The sequence below is a fragment of the Jaculus jaculus genome, chromosome 2 (genome assembly GCF_020740685.1).
Source record: "Jaculus jaculus isolate mJacJac1 chromosome 2, mJacJac1.mat.Y.cur, whole genome shotgun sequence".
NCBI lineage: Eukaryota > Metazoa > Chordata > Mammalia > Rodentia > Dipodidae > Jaculus > Jaculus jaculus.
The window spans coordinates 97845704-97863946 of record NC_059103.1 but is presented as its reverse complement, the minus strand read 5'-3'; the positions used below and the strand labels follow the sequence as shown (position 1 = coordinate 97863946).

The window sequence follows — 18243 nt, the reverse complement described above, 5'->3', positions numbered from 1 at the left end:
ACATAGATACCAAAAGTCTCAATAAAATTCTTGCAACAAATTCAGGAACACATCAAGAAGGCAGATGCCATGATTAAAGTGGTTTCATTCCAGAGTCATGTTTTAGTTACCTTCTTGTTGCTGGGACAGAGTACTCAACCAAAAGCAGCTGATGAGAAGAAGTGGTTTTTTGTTTGTTTGTTTGTTTTGTTTTTCAAGGTAAGGTCTCACTCTAGCTTCTACCTCAGGCTGACCTGGAATTCACTGTGTAGTCTCAGAGTGGCCTCAGATTTTCAGAGATCCTCCTACCTATGCCTCCCAAGTGCTGGGATTAAAGGTGTGTGCCATCACGTCCAGCTAAGTTTTTGTTTTAGTTTACAGTCCCAAGAGGAAGTTGCATGATTCCAGGGAAAAGAATGGCATGAGCAGAGGCTGGACATCACCTCTTTGCCTATACCAAGCATAAAACAGCAGCAAAAGGATGAACCACATTCTGGTGAGGGGGAGCTGGCTATAACACCTGTAACCCTGTCCTCAAAACACATCTCTTCCAACACAGCTCTACCTCCCAAATTGCCATTAGATGGGGTCCAAATATTCAAAACACATAAGTTTATGGGGGACATCTGACTCAAACCACCACATTCTGCCCCTAGACCCATAAACTCATGACCATCTATGATGTAAAATGAAATGCATTTAATCCAACTTCAATGATCCCATAGTTTTTAATCAGTCTTAACACTGCAGACATCCCCATAGGGCTAGGTCTCTTAACTGTGAGCCTATAAAATCAAAACCACATAATGACATAAATATTCAGATTACAAAATATGTCATTGGTCATAGCAAGGAAAGATTAAACAAGTGCAAGAACTAAGACAGGGAAAACATCAAATCCTGCAGTTCTGTGTCCACCTGACATCCACAAAGAAGTCTCTGGGGTTCCAATTCTGTTTCTCCAGCTGAGCTGCCCACAGGCTGGGGAACAATCCATTCTAAGCCTACAACTGTCCTTTAGCCATTCTATAGGCCTGGTAACTCAGAAAAATTCTGGGGTCTCTACTGCAACCCACAGTTCATCCTCATGGCTCCATTGGAATCCTTTCAGGGATGCCAGCAGCCCTGCCTCCCATCACATAGTAGCCATTTCCAAAAACCAAACCACATTGGAAATCTAGTGTGGTGGTTTGATTCAGGTGTCCCCCATAAACTTAGGTGTTCTGAATGCTAGGTTCCTAGCTGATGGATATTTGGGAATTAATGCCTCCTGGAGGGAGTGTATTGTTGGGGGCGGGCTTATGGGCTTTATAACCAGTGTCCCCATGCCAGTGTTTGGCACACCCTCCTGTTGCTGTGGTCCACCTTATGTTGGCCAGGGAGTGATGTCCACCCTCTGCTCATGCCATCCTTTTCCCCTGCCATCGTGGAGCTTCCCCTCGAGCCTGTGAGCCAGAATAAATCTCTTTTTCCCAGAATCTGCTCTTTTTTGGGTGATTTCTACCAGCAATGCGAACCGGACTACAATATCCAGTGACCCTTTCTTTCCTACAATTGTTATATCCCCATAGTAACAGGTGGCCTACCACATTTGTTAATCCAGAGGGGAATGAAGCTGACTTTGAAGAGCAGGACACTACATCATTTAGGCCCTCTATTTTCAACAGTCATCAGTCTTCCTGCTGTTCTATGCAGAACAGTAAGCTATCAACCAATTGCAGCTGGATGGGACAGCTATTCCTGCTCAGCTTTAATTTCTATGCCATATCATTCTGCTCATGCCAGTCAATTTCTTTTTTCTAAACTCAGTCCTGCTCAAGTTTTGACACAGGCAGAATACAGAAAGCCTCTCATACAAGCTACTTCTCACCCAATGCTAATAAAAGCTCTCTCTCTCTCTTTTTTTTTTTTTCCATCATAACCAAGCCTACACGATACTTTCTAAATTTAGGTCTTTCAAACCCTGACCAAAGTGGTCTATCAAACCTTGCATACATCACTGCAAGGCATCTCTCAGGCAAAGGGCTCAAGTCTTCCACATTGCTCCCACAAATCAGTTCCAAAAGGCCAAAAACAGTCCAGTTTCTAGAAGCATCAACCCAATACTTCTGGCACTAGTTTTCTGTAGTAGTTACCTTCACATCACTGACACAAAGCACCCAATGGGAGGAAAGTATTTATTTAGGATTTCAGCTTACAGTCTTCAGGGCAAGCTTCATGATGGCAGGAGAAAGCAGGGCATGAGCAGAGGCTGGTCATCACTTCTGCCACATCAGGTGGAAAACAGCAGGAGGAGAATGAGCCAAACTCTCGCAATGGGAAGCTGGCTATAACACCCCTAAGCATGCCCCCACCAATACATCTCCTTCAGCAAGGCTCCACCTTCCAACTTGCCATCAGCTGGGGACCAAGCATTCACAATATTTGAGTTTATGAGCCACATCTGATTCAAACCACCACAAGATGTAAGATTGGTTCAACTCTATGCAAGTCCGTAAGTATAATTCAGCACATTAATAGACATAAAGAAACTGCCTGATTATTGCAAATGTTGCAGAAAGGGCCTTTAACAAATATAATATCCCTTCATGGAAAAAAAAAGCTTTAAAGAAACTACAAAGGAAAAATATACCTCCACATAATAAAGGCTATATATAACAATCCTATAACATTATACTAAATAAGGAATAACTGAGGACATTTTCTCTAAAGCCTGGCCTACTCTCTTCATCATAGTGCTTAAAGTCTTAGCTAGAGCAATGAGACAAGTGAAATAAATAAAAGTGATACAAATAGAAAGTAAACTAATCCCTATTTTCAGATAACAATTTCTATACTTAAAAGATCCTATATATATGCCACCAGAAAGCATTTAGATTGAATAAAAACTTTCGTGGTTCTCCCACTGCCCCGCTGCCGGTTTTAGCAGTTCAGGCGGCGGGAGGCGGAGTTGCGGCGGGCAGGCGGCTTAGCAGCTTCCGCCTCGGCCCGCAGCATCCGCTCGCGCGCCGAAGATGCCCAAGAGGAAGGTGAGCTCGGCCTATGGCGCGGCGAAGGACGAGCCCAAGCGCAGGTCGGCCAGGCTGTCCTAAAAACTGGCTCCTGCGAAAGTGGAAGTGAAGCCAAAAAAGCAGCGGGAAAGGATAAACCTTCAGACAAAAAAGTGCAAGCAAAAGGGAAGAGGGGAGCAGGGCAAGCAGGCTGAAGTGACTAAGGCAGAGACTAAAGAAGACCTAACTGCCGGGAGAGGCAAAGAGCGAGGAGAGTCCAGCCTCCGATGAAGCGGGAGAGGAAGACCCAAGGCTGAGTCGTCATCCACCGTGTCCATCAGCATCCCTGTGTCCTTGTACAATCCAGAGGAATATTTTTTATCAACTATTTTGTAAATGCAAGGTTTTTAGTATCTCTAGAAACATTTTTTAAAAGGAGGGAATCCCACTTCCTCCCATTTTTTAAGTGTAAATTATTTTTTTAAATTTTATTTATTTATTTATTTGAGAGCGACAGACACAGAGAGAAAGACAGAGGGAGAGAAAGAGAATGGGCGCGCCAGGGCTTCCAGCCTCTGCAGACGAACTCCAGACGCGTGCGTCCCCTTGTGCATCTGGCTAACATGGGACCTGGGGAACCGGGCCTCGAACCGGGGTCCTTAGGCTTCACAGGCAAGTGCTTAACCGCTAAGCCATCTCTCCAGCCCTGATTTTTTTTTTTTTAAGAGGTGAAATCATTTGCTGGTTGTTTATTTTTTGGCACAACCAGAAAATAGTGGGATATTGAATTATGGGAAGCTTTGACTGTCTTGGGTGTCAGCTTACCATTCCATAGGTGAGGGGTTTGTTTTATATCCTACAATACAAAGCATACTAAATGGCAATTTGGAGTCACATTTGTGCATTTAATATGTCTTGAATATTTTCAATTACTCCTAGTCTGTGTTTTTAGTAGAGCCATTTCCTAAGGAAAAAAAAAACAAAAAACCACTCCTTGGTCACTGCCCTGTTGTCAGCACTGTGTGCCTCTGTGACATCTCTAGTCATGGTAGTCCAGTGTTCTTAGTAATTTTGATAACGTACTGTGAAAGATGAAAAATTTGCATTTGCAGTGTATATGATACTAAAATTGTGAACCACTGGGAGTTGAGTAGAGATTGTGAGCATTTGAAGATGTTTGTACACGAGAGCCTAATAAGGAAAAATGCCTCTAAGATTGAAGCTGGGTGTCACTGGAATAACTTCTAAAGAAACAATACATGGTCTTTAGATTTTTGGTTCGTGTGTTAAGACTTGTGTACAATTGAAATGTTTGTGTACTGTTCCTCAGCACCAATAAAAGTATGAAAATTAAAAAAAAAAAAACTTTCGGTAAAATTGCTGGAAACAGGGCTGGAGAGATGGCTTAGTGGTTAAGCGCTTGCCTGTGAAGCCTAAGGACCCTGGTTCGAGGCTTGGTTCCCCAGGTCCCACGTTAGCCAGATGCACAAGGGGGTGCACGCGTCTGGAGTTCGTTTGCAGAGGCTGGAAGCCCTGGCGCGCCCATTCTCTCTCCCTCTATCTGTCTTTCTCTCTGTGTCTGTCGCTCTCAAATAAATAAATAATAATAATAAAAATTTTAAATTGCTGGAAACAAAATCAATAGCTTTTCTACATACCAGTAATGAGCTTGCCAAAAAATTAGCAAAAATAACTCATTTACAATACCTTAAGTATTTTCAGAGAACAATTTTTCATTCTTCTGTACCTCACATGCAAGGGTATTTGTTAAAACACACTCAGATAATGCTCCATTGTTTCATGTTCAGTAAGTCTACGACAGGGACTGGAAGTTTTCTTTCTGCCCAACTTAAAGATGATGTTAGCGCTGCTGTTCAAGGTGCATGAGAACATGCATCTCTTTCTGGTTATATAGGCTGCCCAAGAAAGTACATATTTTTTGCCTGTAAGTTTAAAGTCTTAGCTAGAGCAATAAGACAAAGGAAAAAAATAAAAGGGATACAAATAGAAAGAAAGTAAATTGATTGATTTTCCATATTTTGCCTGTAAGTTTAAAGCCAGGGATTGGCTTTAAATTTTGCAATAACTGATTTGACAGGCCTGAAGACCACATTTTGTGAACTTCTACTTTGAGACCCACAAGGTAAAATGATAAGATTCAAGAGTCAAAGTGAAGCAAGCAACATTATTCCCTTTGCAGATCGGAAAACAGTTCTTTATTTACTCTGAGACTCTGTAAATAGATTGAGAATCAGGAAAATTCTTGCTTTAAAGGACAGTGATAACAAAAGGTGAGCTAGTGAGAATGATTCTGTGAAACAAAAATGTGTGATGGTTTTCCTTCTACTCAGGAGCTGGTTTATACTTTGAGTGCAAACACATTTCTAGGAATATGGAAATTATGCAAAGTATCATTTTGTACATTTTTATTACTTTGAAGAAAACTACATACTTTATAAATGTTCTTATTGGTATAGCATAACATTACATATATTTTGATTAAAAAATTGACAAAGTAAGAGAAAGAATATTCAGTTCTTACTATAACATGTTTAAATTTCTCCATAGCACTTTTTAGCATACTTGGTTTATTGGTTTCTTTGAATTAGAATAACATATGACATTTTGTTTTTGAAATATTTGTCATATTTTTTCTAAAGTTTTGAAAATACTTTATAAGCTTAGCCCATGAAATACTGTTTCCTTTATGACTTACAATTATATCCCATTTGTTTTACATTTTTAGGTATTTTGGATATTTGTATTATTAGTTACATAGAATTTTTAAGATAGGGTCTCACTATAGCCCAGGCTGACCTGGAACTCACTCTGTAGTTTCAGGCTGGCTTTGAACTTACAGAAATATTCCTACTTCAGCCTCTCAAGTGCTGCGATTAAAGGTTGTGCCACCACATCCAGCTTAGATATGTAGGATTTTATAACTGGAAGTTACAGACATTGATTTCAGTTTTCCCACTTTAGAGATACTAAACAAGGCTTCCCAAAACCACAGAGTTAAAAAGTGGCAAAATAGGGCCAGATCCCATGTTCTTCACACGTTGTGGGATTCTTCTCCACTAGTGTGGCATTTTCTCTATTAGTTTAGAATTCACTGTAAAAATCACTTGGCTTGAAATCAACTACTTTGTTTTCACTTCATCCCATCTGCTCTTCCCCTTTGCACTTTTCTTCCCCTTTCTGGCTGCTCTTGAGTATTCTGAGTATGTTTTATGATTCTCTTTTATCTCTGTGATTGACTTGTTGGTTATTTCCCATTTTAAAAACAGCAGTTTCCCTAGGATTTAAAACATGCATCTTTAGTTCATCACATTGTGCCTGCAGGTGCCATTTTCATTGCTTTAGTATGAAATAAATCCAGGCACATAATTTGAAGGAAATATATTGTGTTGGTTTAGCCTAAACATAAGATATTTTGTACTTTATTGAGTCCTGTAGTAATATAATAAATACTTTAAAAATATTTTAATATTTATTTGCAAGCAGAGAGAGATAGAAAGAAGTGAACAGAAAGAATGAGCACAACAAGACCTCCAAACAACAACAACAAAACCTTCAGATGCATACATCCCATTGTGCATCGGGGAATCAAACCTGGGTTGTTAAGCTTTGCCGGCAAGTGCCTTAATCATTAAGCCATCTCACCAATCCCTAAACACATTTATTATACTAATCCAGACTTGTCATTAATTAATAAAAAGGGGACCAAACATCTTATATTCCTTAGGCCAAGCATGTCAAGTTCTTTATGTTGACAAATGTTAGTTTAGAACATTGATTAGTCTTTCTGGGCAACCTTATTAACAGCACATCAGGGCTAGCAAGATGGCTCACCAGTAAAAAGCACTTGCTTGCAAAGCCTACTGGCCTGCATTCATTTCCCTAGTACCTACACAAAGCCAGATGCACTAAATAGTACATGCAATCTGGAGTTTATTTGCAGTGGCAAGAGGCCCTGGCTTATGCATGCATTCCTTCTTTCTCTTAATTTTTTTTTTTGTGGAGGTAGGGTTTCACTCCATCCCAGGCTGACCTGGAATTCACTATGGAGTCTCAGGGTGGCCTTGAACTCGCAGCAATCCTCCTCCTTCTGCCTCCTGAGTGCTGGGATTAAAGGCATGCGCCACCATGCCCAGCTTAAATAAATATTTTTTAAAACACATACTCATTAGAAAAAGTTTGTATTTTTTTCTTGGGGTAGATAATTGGGAAATGGACACACATGGTCTGGTGTGCACGTAAAGGTCTTGAATGTTCATCCTTGCTTTCCACCTTATTTGAGACAAGAACTCTCTCTTACTCTCTTGTTTACTGCTGCATTTGTCAGGCTTGCTTGCCCATGGGTTTCTAGGAATTTTCCTGTCTTCACCTATCATCTTGCTGTAGGCAAACTGGCATAACAGATGCATCCATCTTTCTGTCTGTTCTGTGGATCTGAACTTATGTGCTCACACTTGCAGGACAAGTGCTTATCCGCAGAGCCATCTCCCCATCTCAGGTGTGCTTTTTTATTATAATTAGTATTATTTATTTGTTTGGTGTGTGTGTGTGTGCGTGTGCGTGCGTGCGTGTACACACCAAGGTCTCTTGTCAGTGCAAATGATCTCCACAACACTTTGTGTTGTGGGTGCTGGACTGGCAGGCTTTGCAAGCAAGTACTTTTTACCACTAAACCATCTCCCCAGCCCTCAGGGTTTTTTTCTTAATTACAGTGAAGGTAATGAGGCAGACTTGGGGCCATTGTACATCCCAAAGATGACCAAAGCTTGAACCTTTTTTCCAAACTTATAATTTTACTATAAGAACACTTTCCTACCAATGGAAAAAACTCAAAAGTTCACTTAATCCATATACTTTTATTGAGCATAGAAGGATACAGAGATAACACTAACCTTCTATTGCTGCATAATACATCATCTCAGAATTTCATTACTTAAAATAGCTACTAGTGGAGTCTAGTTTCTGTATTCAGGAAGCACTTTGTGGCTGAGGCGAATGCTGTGGGTCAGTGCCTGGCTGAGGTGGGCTTTCTGGCTTAGTACTTCTTTCCATGCTACATTCAGTGTTTCCAGGGGGTTGTGCCATATCCTCTAGACTCAGAAAGGATATACCTTCAAGCCAATCTCCATGTCTGTTGTCAGTACTTGGTTCTTCAAGAGCTGCTGAGATAATGAACTCAGACCCTCCCCAGGCTGTTTGCCTGAAACATTAGTTCCAAGAACCTCTCAGAATAGTTCATAGCATGACATCTGGCTTCCTTCAGTGTGCCAGGGAGAAGTAAAGCAGAGAGGGAAATTAGTGCATAATTATACCTTTAATTTAGTAGTAACTCCATCATCCTTGTTTTATCCTTTCCAGTGGAAACTCATTACTAGAGTGAGCCATAAGTCAAGAAGGGTATTACACAAAGGTGTCAATGCCCTAGAGGGTACCATTGGAAGCCATCTTAGAAGCTGCATACCAAAGTGGCCCAGGTGAGCTAAATATTCAAGGTCATCCTTACTGTCTTTGTTGATGGCAAAGTAAGGGCAGTCTTCAATCTCTCAATTTCCAAACCACTATTCATCAATTTTAATTTCTTACAACCTATGAGATTACTTACAATATTGCAATTAGGGAAAGATGCAGACAGGGAAGATTAACATAGTAATATTACTGGTTTTGCTTTCCTATGCAACAAAAGTCTATACCAAGTTTAGAAGAAAATTTGTAAGAGAGAATTGGAGATGTTAATAGTAATTGATTTACAGATCATCCAGTTAAGACTGTAAAGTCTGCAAGTATACTTGGATTTCTTAGAAAGATCCTATAATCACATATTTTAAAGAAAATGGTAGGTAAGTTGGTATGCCCCACAAGTCCTTATAAACTAGATTATGGTACAAAGGAAATAGGCTGAGGTTTATTAGGAAATCAATATGATTTTAATCATAAAAGTAGCAACAATAGTGAGCTTAATACCATACAGTGTTGGGAAATAAACCTTACAGAGTGGTGGAACTAAGATGGGAAAGGAGATAAAGTCAAAGTGTGATTTTTTAAAAAAAGAAGAAAATTTACATATGGAAATAAGCAACACAAATCCCCACTGTGTCTAAGGTTGTTAGCTCAAAGGCACTGGACAGAAGTGACATCCACTGATGCTTTGTTTTCATCACAGCACTGAAGATGGCAGTATACACCTAGCAATGTCTTGTTTGTATTTCTTTTTTTAAATTTTTTAAATTCATTTATTAGAGAAAGAGAGAATATGGGCATGCCAGAGCCTCTAGCTACAAACAAACTCCAGACACATGCACCACCTTGTGCATCTGGCTTACATGGGTTCTGGGGATTTAAACTTGGGTCCTTTGACTTTGCCAACAAACACCTTAATTGCTAAGCCATCCCTCCAGCCTGACTTTTTGTTGTTGTTATTGTTGGGAGATTTTTTTTTTTCTTTTTCTGCTCTGCCTTTAATGTATGGATGTATCAATTTAAAATATTCCCCAGTGCCACAGGAAATTATAACCCAGCTGGTTTAAATTTACCTTCTTTTTTTATATAGTAAATTTAAAACTGAATGTCCTGGGAGGAGGCTAAAAGGTACAGAGAACATCTAGAGTCAGGATCATGTTATCAGAATAGCAGCTAGGAAATAAATTACAGTTACTACTTAAGAGGGTGGACACTATCCAACATATCAAGAGCCTTAAATTTAACACACTTGGCTTCCATGACTTTATTTTTAGTTCAGCACTGGAGTGTTAAGCTTAAAGTACTGTGCTGAACATGGCTTCTCTGCATTGAAAATGAGACTGGAATCCATGACCTATATGATCCCTTCTACCTCTCTTATATAATTTTCCACATAGAATGGCAATATTGTTTGGACTTGGGAAACTTTACTGCCAGTTAAAAAAAAAAAAAGATCTTTATATTTTAGAGATAATGCCAGTCATGGTGGGACATGCATTTAAGCCCACCACTTGGGAGGCAGAGGTAGAAGGATCCTCATGAGTTTGAGGCCAACCTGAGACTACATAGTGAATTCCAGGTCAGCCTGAGCTAGAGTAAGATCCTACCTCAAAAAACTAAAAAAAGGGCTGGAGAGATGGTTTAGCGGTTAAGCGCTTGCCTGTGAAGCCTAAGGACCCCGGTTCAAGGCTCGGTTCCCCAGGTCCCACGTTAGCCAGATGCACAAGGGGGCGCACGTGTCTGGAGTTCGTTTGCAGAGGCTGGAAGCCCTGGCGCGCCCATTCTCTCCCTCTCCCTCTGTCTTTCTCTCTGTGTCTGTCGCTCTCAAATTTATTAAAAAAAAAAACTAAAAAGAGAGAGAGAGAGAGAGAGAGAGAGATACATTATCTTATGCTTTATCGGATTTTTCTAGATATAATGAAAAATTAGTTTATGTTAAAAAGTGAAATAATTATTTTGGAACTTAATGATTTTCCTTTTAGTAAACAAGAAAAGCTTGTGATTTATTATAACATAAAGCTTATACTTTTTATTGATTTATTTTCAAGGAGAGAGACAGAGAAAATGGGCACGCCAGGGCCTCCAGCCACTGTAAACCAACTCCAGATGCACACACCACTTTGTGCAGCTGGCTGTACAGGACTACTGGGAAATTGAGCATGTGTCATTAGGCTTTGTTGGCAAGTGCCTTAACCATTTGGCCATCTCTCCAGCCAGCCTACATAAAGCTTTTTAATGTGTTCAACAAAGGAATCAAATCTGTACAGTTGATATGTACATAAGTTTAAATGAGAGTGTTAAGGTAGCCAACCTTATGGTGAATATTTAAAAGCTGTGAAAGTAATATCTCTCTCATAAATATATATATGCATAATATAAAATTTATACCACACACTTGTCTTCATAATTGTTATCCAACTCTTAACCTTCCTAAAATCAGACACTACCAATTAGTTGGAAGTGAAATGTCCCTTACCTAAGATAATTGTTAACAGCAAATAATTCTAGATTCTACAGTTTTAGCAAAGTTTTTGTGAGAGTTTCTTGAATTCTGTTAGCTTATTTGCAAAGCCCTAGTAAAGTGTATTTGAGCATGCAAATAATAAACTACTAATCTTGTTGTAGTAATATCCTGAATTAGGTATTAGAACAAAGAAAGCCCTTATCCACTAGAGATCCATACTAAAATATTGACAGGGAAATTGATTGTTTGGGATTTTCTTTAAGATTGGAACAAAATCCGTCCTAACAATGCCCTATTATGGCATAAATTCAATTTAACTGAATTGCAAATAAATTTTACCACGATTCTAAATTTATCTTTTACTTCATATTTGCTTTCCTACCACATTACCTACATCTAGCCCTGTATAATTGAAAGGGTGCCTGATTTAGTGCATAGTTACTTCCACAGCACTTACCATATCACACAGTCTTGCTTGTGTCCCCTATCTACCCTGGTCAAAATCTAAGTCTCTTTTCTATAAGCCAGTAAAAGGGAGTGCTGGGTGTCTACATACTTTTATCTGTGCAAATCATGTGAGCAAAGCCTGAAGCCCACCCTGACAGAGCTATGCTGTGTCTTTTGAAGTTGGATTAAGGACTCACTAAGCAGGGTGTGCCCATTAATTATAAAGTTTTAAAACTTCTGGCAATACACAGTCCTGATATTTTGAGTTTTAATAGGATTAGGTGTACAAAAGAATTTGAAAACTCATGTTAAATGCCTGTGAAAGTGTGTTTGTGAGTTAATTTGATATGAAACTAAATGAGCTGTGTTTCCTTCTATGTCCAAAATAGAAATGAAAAGGAAAAAAGATATTTACTTGTTTATACTCTGGAGATCTTGAGAAACACACCAAAACTAGTATTTTTTTAAGTATTTTAATGTCTATTGATCTATGTAACAATGTTTTGTTATCCATGAACTTGAAACATTCCATTATAAACATATCTTGACTATATAACATTATGGAAAAGGCAAAACAGTGAAAGGTTTAGGGGTTACCATGGGTTAGTGGAGAAGAGAGAGACAAACAGAGCTTTGAGACATGATCTCACTCTGTAGGCTAGACTGTCCTTAACTCACCATGTAGGCCAAACTGGCCTTGAACTCATGGTAATCTACCTGGTTGATGTATGATACTGTAAAGGTAGCTATTTTATTATGCATTTATCCAAGTCCACAGAATATATATACTGTAAAGAATGAACGCTGACTTAAACTGTGAAATTTGGGTAATTCGTATACCTCTGTAGTTTGAGATATTGATCATGGGAGAATCTTGGAGCAGGGAGTAGGTAAGAAGATCACAAATCTTTATGCTTCTTCTTAATTTTTCTATGAATTTAAAGCTGCTTCAAACCATAAAATCTATAGCATATACATAGCTTAATATCTTTAGTGTGCTAAGTCCTGAGTTACCCAAATATTTAGCAACTCTTCTATGAAATGTCTTCCACAAACATACCTCTGCCAACAAAGTGTACTCACATATAAAAACAATTTATGGCAGTCTTACATTTGAGTTGGATTTTTTTTCTGGTTATTTCCATTGTGTTTGTTTTTCATTTGCTTGTTTCTGCTTTTATGCTTTTTTCATGCTTATATATTAATGGATATTTATTTGACTTATTAGACAGACTGTTTTAAACCATTTATTTTTCTATCCATATTGTCTTCTAATGAATTTATTTCTAATAAAGGCTTAAGACTTTTCTTAAATCATATGTGGTTCAGTTTTGGTTACTGTATTCATCCAAAAGTTACATATGGGTGTTTTTAATTTCCAGGTATATAGTGTTTTCTCTTTCATTGTTGTAATAACTTTATGAATTTTTAATGTATATGATCAAAATCTGTTATTCAGTATGTGTTCAATATTGTAAATAAATATTCATGTGCATTTAAGGATATATATTTTGCCTCTGATAGAACATTCATTTTGTTGTATGTTTATGTAAATAAATAAAATATATCAGATATTTGAATCATCTAGAGACATTAGGCATGTAATCCCTCTGGAAACCTGGCTAGAACTGCTTAGGAATCTTTTCCCACATATCCTTAATGATGTTGTTCCTTGTTCAGCTCTAGTCACTTGCTTACATGTGTAGATACACACACACATGTACACAGACATACACACCTATAGGTCACTGTATTACATATTTAAATACTCGGTCCTTTTGCATTTTCTTGATGGAATCGTAAAATTTATTTCACAGCTTACCACTTGGGTAATGGCTGTCAGTATTCTCCATTTTGCTTACATTGTTTCATATATGTTAATACTCTTATTTTCTGTTTTTCCTATACTATTTTATCTTAGCTGATTGTTATCTTTATGTTTATTAACCTAAGTATCTATACCAAATGTAGCAAAAGCCAAATATAGTATTTACCATGGTTGGTCTCATATAGACTGTTCCATTTATCATGTTTTCTCATTGTTTAATTCTTTCTTTTCTTGAACTTTGCTATAGATTGGTCTCATTTTCTTGCTCTTTTTTTAAAAAAAATTCATTTTTAACAATCTTATACATGTATATAATGTATTTTGATCACATTAAGCCTCAATTACTTTCTGTTGTTCCTCTTTGATGTCTTGGTTTGTATGTGTGCAAGTGTGTGTATGTGTGTGGGGGGGTGTCTCAGTTTAATTTATGTTGCTAACATGAGTATGGTAAGGGGTTATTTACTAGACAATGGGTAAATTATCAATGGCTATACCACTGAAGAAAGTGCCTCACCTACTTAGGCACCCATTTCTTGCACTTACTTTTAGTTCTGGTGTAAAGGTCACAGACAGATCATTTTTTGAGCTAGGTAACTACAGACTTACTTGTGTGATAGCTCATACACTGCCAAAACTTCTTTTAAAATTAATTTATGAAATTTTTTTTTTTGGGTTTTCAAGGTAGGGTCTCACTCTAAACCCAGGCTGACCTGGAATTCACTCTGCAGTCTCAGGCTGGCTTTAGATTCATGGCAATCCTCCTACCTCTCCCTCCTAAGTGCTGGGGTTAAAGATGTGCGCCAACACATCTGGCTAGTTTATGAAAGGCTACATATTTATACATAAGGTTTTGTGGAATTGGCAATGGGTAAGTTTGGTTAGAAAGACACTTAGTGTGAACTTGGGGGTTTTATTGTGTAGTTAGTAATCATTTGGGGATATTAGCTGGCTTCCATGAAGTTCCTATTGAATACTATGCGGACTTCCTTCCTGTGTAGGTTCACAGTCCCAGCATATCTCATAGAAGTTTACCACACGTACTTACCATGTTATGTACTTACTCTCATGCATTTTTCCCACTACCTCGATTTGTTGCTAGCCTTTAACTTTTTAAACGCTTTCCTATCTTTCTTCCCTTTTGAAATGTGTCAGTGATTGGAGTAAGTTCAGATAATTTTATTCATGTAGTGGTCTTTTTTTTTTTTTTTTTTTTTTTTTTTGGTTGGTGGCTTGGTTTGGGTAGAGTTTCTTAAGGTAAGGTCTCACTCTAGCCCAAGCTGACCTACAACTCATTCAGTAGCCCCAGGCTTGTGTCAAACTCAGGACAATCCTAGCTCTGCCTCCCAAGGGCTGGTATTGAAGACATGCACCACCACACCTAGCTTGATGTACTGTTTAGAAGTAACAAAAAACTATTTGTAGCCGGGTGTGGTGGTGCACCCTTTAATCCCAGCACTTGTGAAGCAGAGGTAGGAGGATTGCTGGAGTTTGAGGCTACCCTGAGACTACATAGTGAATTCCAGGTCTGCCTGGGATAGAAGGAGAGCCTACCTGGGGGTTAGGAGGCCACTATTTCTAAAGAAAGTCTGCTGTCAGCACAGAGCAAGAGAGCAATGTGTTAAACAGAAATTGTCTTGACCTCCTATTTTTATCTCAAAAAGAAATCTTTCCTGCTCCAATTTAATCCCATCAAATAAACTCATACTCTCATCCCTATCATTAGTCTTAGAGTTTTTACTATAAGTCTCTTTCCTCCAATATCTCCCATTCTCCCTGGGCTACAAACCTTGGCTTCTTAAAAATAAAATCTCCCCTTCATGTTTTCTTTCTCTATTTTCATGTTCTCATAAACTGTAAACTGCATGCTACATCACCCACTAAAACTAAGCTTCCCAGAATCGTTACTCTGCATGACTGTCTCCCTCACCCCATCAAATTCTTTGAGCATGTCTCGGTCCTTACCTACATACACCTCTCTGTAATGTACACCTCTGTTCTACAGTCTCTTTGGTTATATACTGTGCCCTTGATACTGAGTCAACCAAGTACTTTTACTTGTGACTTAACCTTCATCAACTTTGATAGTTCCCGTTTCTCTCCTTGCTCTTTGTTGGTATTTCCTATGATTTGTTATAGTGTTCTTTGAAATCCCACATTCTCTGTGGGTCACTGGGGTTTGTTTCCACTAGCTTCCATCACCACATATGTCCTGAAAATTTACAAGTTCATTTCTCTCTTGAGTTCTTTATTTCCAAGAGTATTTTGATATTTCTAGTTAGAGCCTCACTATAACAAAAAAATTTAGTAAGCTCAATATGTGGAAATAATCCATTACCCTGCCTAGATGTTGTTGTGCTTAACTATTCCTTCTGAATAAGACTGAAATTCAGTTTGTAGGATGGGGTGGATGCATAAGTGCAAACCGTTTCTTTTTGTTAATTTTGCCATAGCAAATGAGTTTTAAAATATTTATTTATTGTATTTATTTGAGAGAAAGATGCAGAGAGAGAGAGAGAGAAAGAGAATGGGTGCACCAGGGCTTCCAGCCACTGCAAATGAACTCCAGATGCATGCACCACCTCATGCATCTGGCTTATGTGGGTCCTGGGGAATTGAACCAAGGTCCTCTGGCTTTGCAGGCAAGTGCCTTAAATGCTAAGCTGCCTCTCTAGCCTGCAAATAAGTTTTTTCAATATAACTTATATTGATTTTCCATTTAGTAATGTTTCCTTTCTTCTAAACAGTATGTGTTTGATTTCATTCCATTTATGCTGGTCTTCAGGAACACCACTGTTCAGCAGCAGACACTTCACTGTTTCTCTCTCAGATTCTACATTTTTCTCTCCTCTTCAATCAGGAAGTTTCTTAAGTCATTGCCCAGTTTTTCTGCCATGTCAATTTTCTTTCTTTCTTTCTTTTTTTTTTTTAACTTTCTGCCGGGCGTGGTGGCGCACACCTTTTTTTTTTTTTTAAATATTTTATTTATTTATTTGAGAGCGACATAGACAGAGAGAAAGACAGATAGAGGGAGAGAGAGAGAATGGGCGCGCCAGGGCTTCCAGCCTCTGCAAACGAACTCCAGACGCGTGCGCCCCCTTGTGCATCTGGCTAACGTGGGACCTGGGGAACCGAGCCTCGAACCGGGGTCCTTAGGCTTCACAGGCGAGCGCTTAACGGCTAAACCATCTCTCCAGCCCCAATTTTATTTCTTAATATTTCTAAGAAGATATTTGCTATAATTTTGATCACTACCATGATACTTCACCTTTGTGAAGGTTGCCATATAGCTAGGGCTGTATCTAATGTGTACAGTCTCTGAAAGCACTTGGGCAAATACTGCCCTCTAGTGGAAAGTGAGTACATATGAAAGGTAACTTACCTACATTTTCTGAAGGTCACTGGTATGCCTGGGAATATTTGATTCCTAATAGTGTTCTTAGTATTTTATTTACATTTTACAGATGGGAAAGCAAACAGTTGTCAGGGTGAGTGCCTGTACCAGACATGACATGAAATGAAAAACATTTGTGCCTTCAGTAGTAGCATTGTATCTCAATGGCAGCATACATTTCTATAAGAAAATCTTTCAGGAATAATCTGTTTTTCATTTTCTTGATATGTCTCTTAAATTTCATTGGCTGGCTTCCAGTTTTATGAGGAGGAAATTGAAAATAGAGAATGTTAGATACTGAAAGTATTAAAAAGAAAATGCTCTTGCCTTCAGTGGGGGAAGGGAGAATATAGAACTATAAAATTAGGTTTAATACACTAATTCTTGTGTGTGTGAAGTGCTTTTGTTGTGGTGTTTTATGTGTGCTATATGCATGTGGGGGCTCAGATGCATGTTATGAGTGTGCATGTGGATGCCAGAGAAGAACTAAAGGTGTCCTTCTCTATTGCTCATCCATCTATTTCCTTGAGAGCTGAGTTCTCTCGTGCAACTTTCAGTCAGCAAGCCCCAGCAATTCTCTGATCTCCAGCCCTCCCCCACATACACATACTATAGAGATACAGATGTGCATGGCCATCCCCAACTTTTTATTGTGTGTTATGGGAGAATTTAACTTCAGCGATCTGGGGCCCTGTGCTTAAGCAGCATGCAGTGTTAAGCCAAAGTCATCACCCAGACCCCAACTATACTAATTCTAATACTAATTAACATGTATACCTCTGAGAACATTGTTATAATTATATGTATATGTATGTATGTATGTATGAATATATATATATATGTTTATATATATATATATATTTGGTATCCATAAATATGATATGGAATCATTAACAATTATATTAACATTTTCCCAAGAGGTCTAAGAAATATTTAACTAACTAGAGAAATTTCAAAACTGTAAAAAATGTTTTAGGTTGTATGTAATAGAAAAAATAAAGAAACATCTCAGATGACTATCCACAAGAGTCTGAATAAGTTATGTTATAGTTCTGCAATAGAATATTTCCAGTGAAAACAGTCATGTTTCATGGGTTAACATGGAAGGAACTTGTGAGCCTAATAATGAGAATTCTAAGTTGCACAAAAGTATTTAAAGTTTTGAAATAATCAAAACTAAATAATGATGAGAAATGGTTACCCATATGAGAAAACTAGAAAGCAAGTCAGTATATTGGTAAACACAGATTCAGGATGGTATTTATCTCAAGGAAGGGAAGGGGAAGGAGGGACATTTGGTTAGGAACATAGACATTTGTTCTTAAGCTGATTACTGGATACCTCAGTATTGTGGTTTGAATGTAAAGTGTCCACCAGAGGTTCATGTGTTTGAACACTTGATCTTCAGCTAGAGGTACTGGTTTGGGAAGTTGTAGTACCTCTAAGAGGTGTAGTTTAGCTGGAAGAAATGGGTCACTGGGGGTGGATCTTGAGGATTTTTAGTCTAGCCCCACTTCCTGATTATCCTCTGCTTCCTTTCTGCTACTGTGAAGAGCTGGCTTGCTCCACCCACCATTCCTTCCCCTCCAAGAAGCTTTCTTTTGAAACGGTAAAATTAAATCCCCCTTTCCTTAAGTTGCTTCTTGTCTAGTATATGTCCACAGCAAGA

General features: G+C 38.4%; 1 protein-coding gene and 1 pseudogene across 2 annotated transcripts in view; both read left to right on the top strand.

Moving 5' to 3' along the window:
* Positions 1-18243, top strand: part of Gstcd (glutathione S-transferase C-terminal domain containing) — a 139152-nt gene that overhangs the window by 67195 nt on the left and 53714 nt on the right. The window lies entirely within an intron of this gene.
* On the top strand, positions 2994-3260 carry LOC123458553 (annotated as a pseudogene).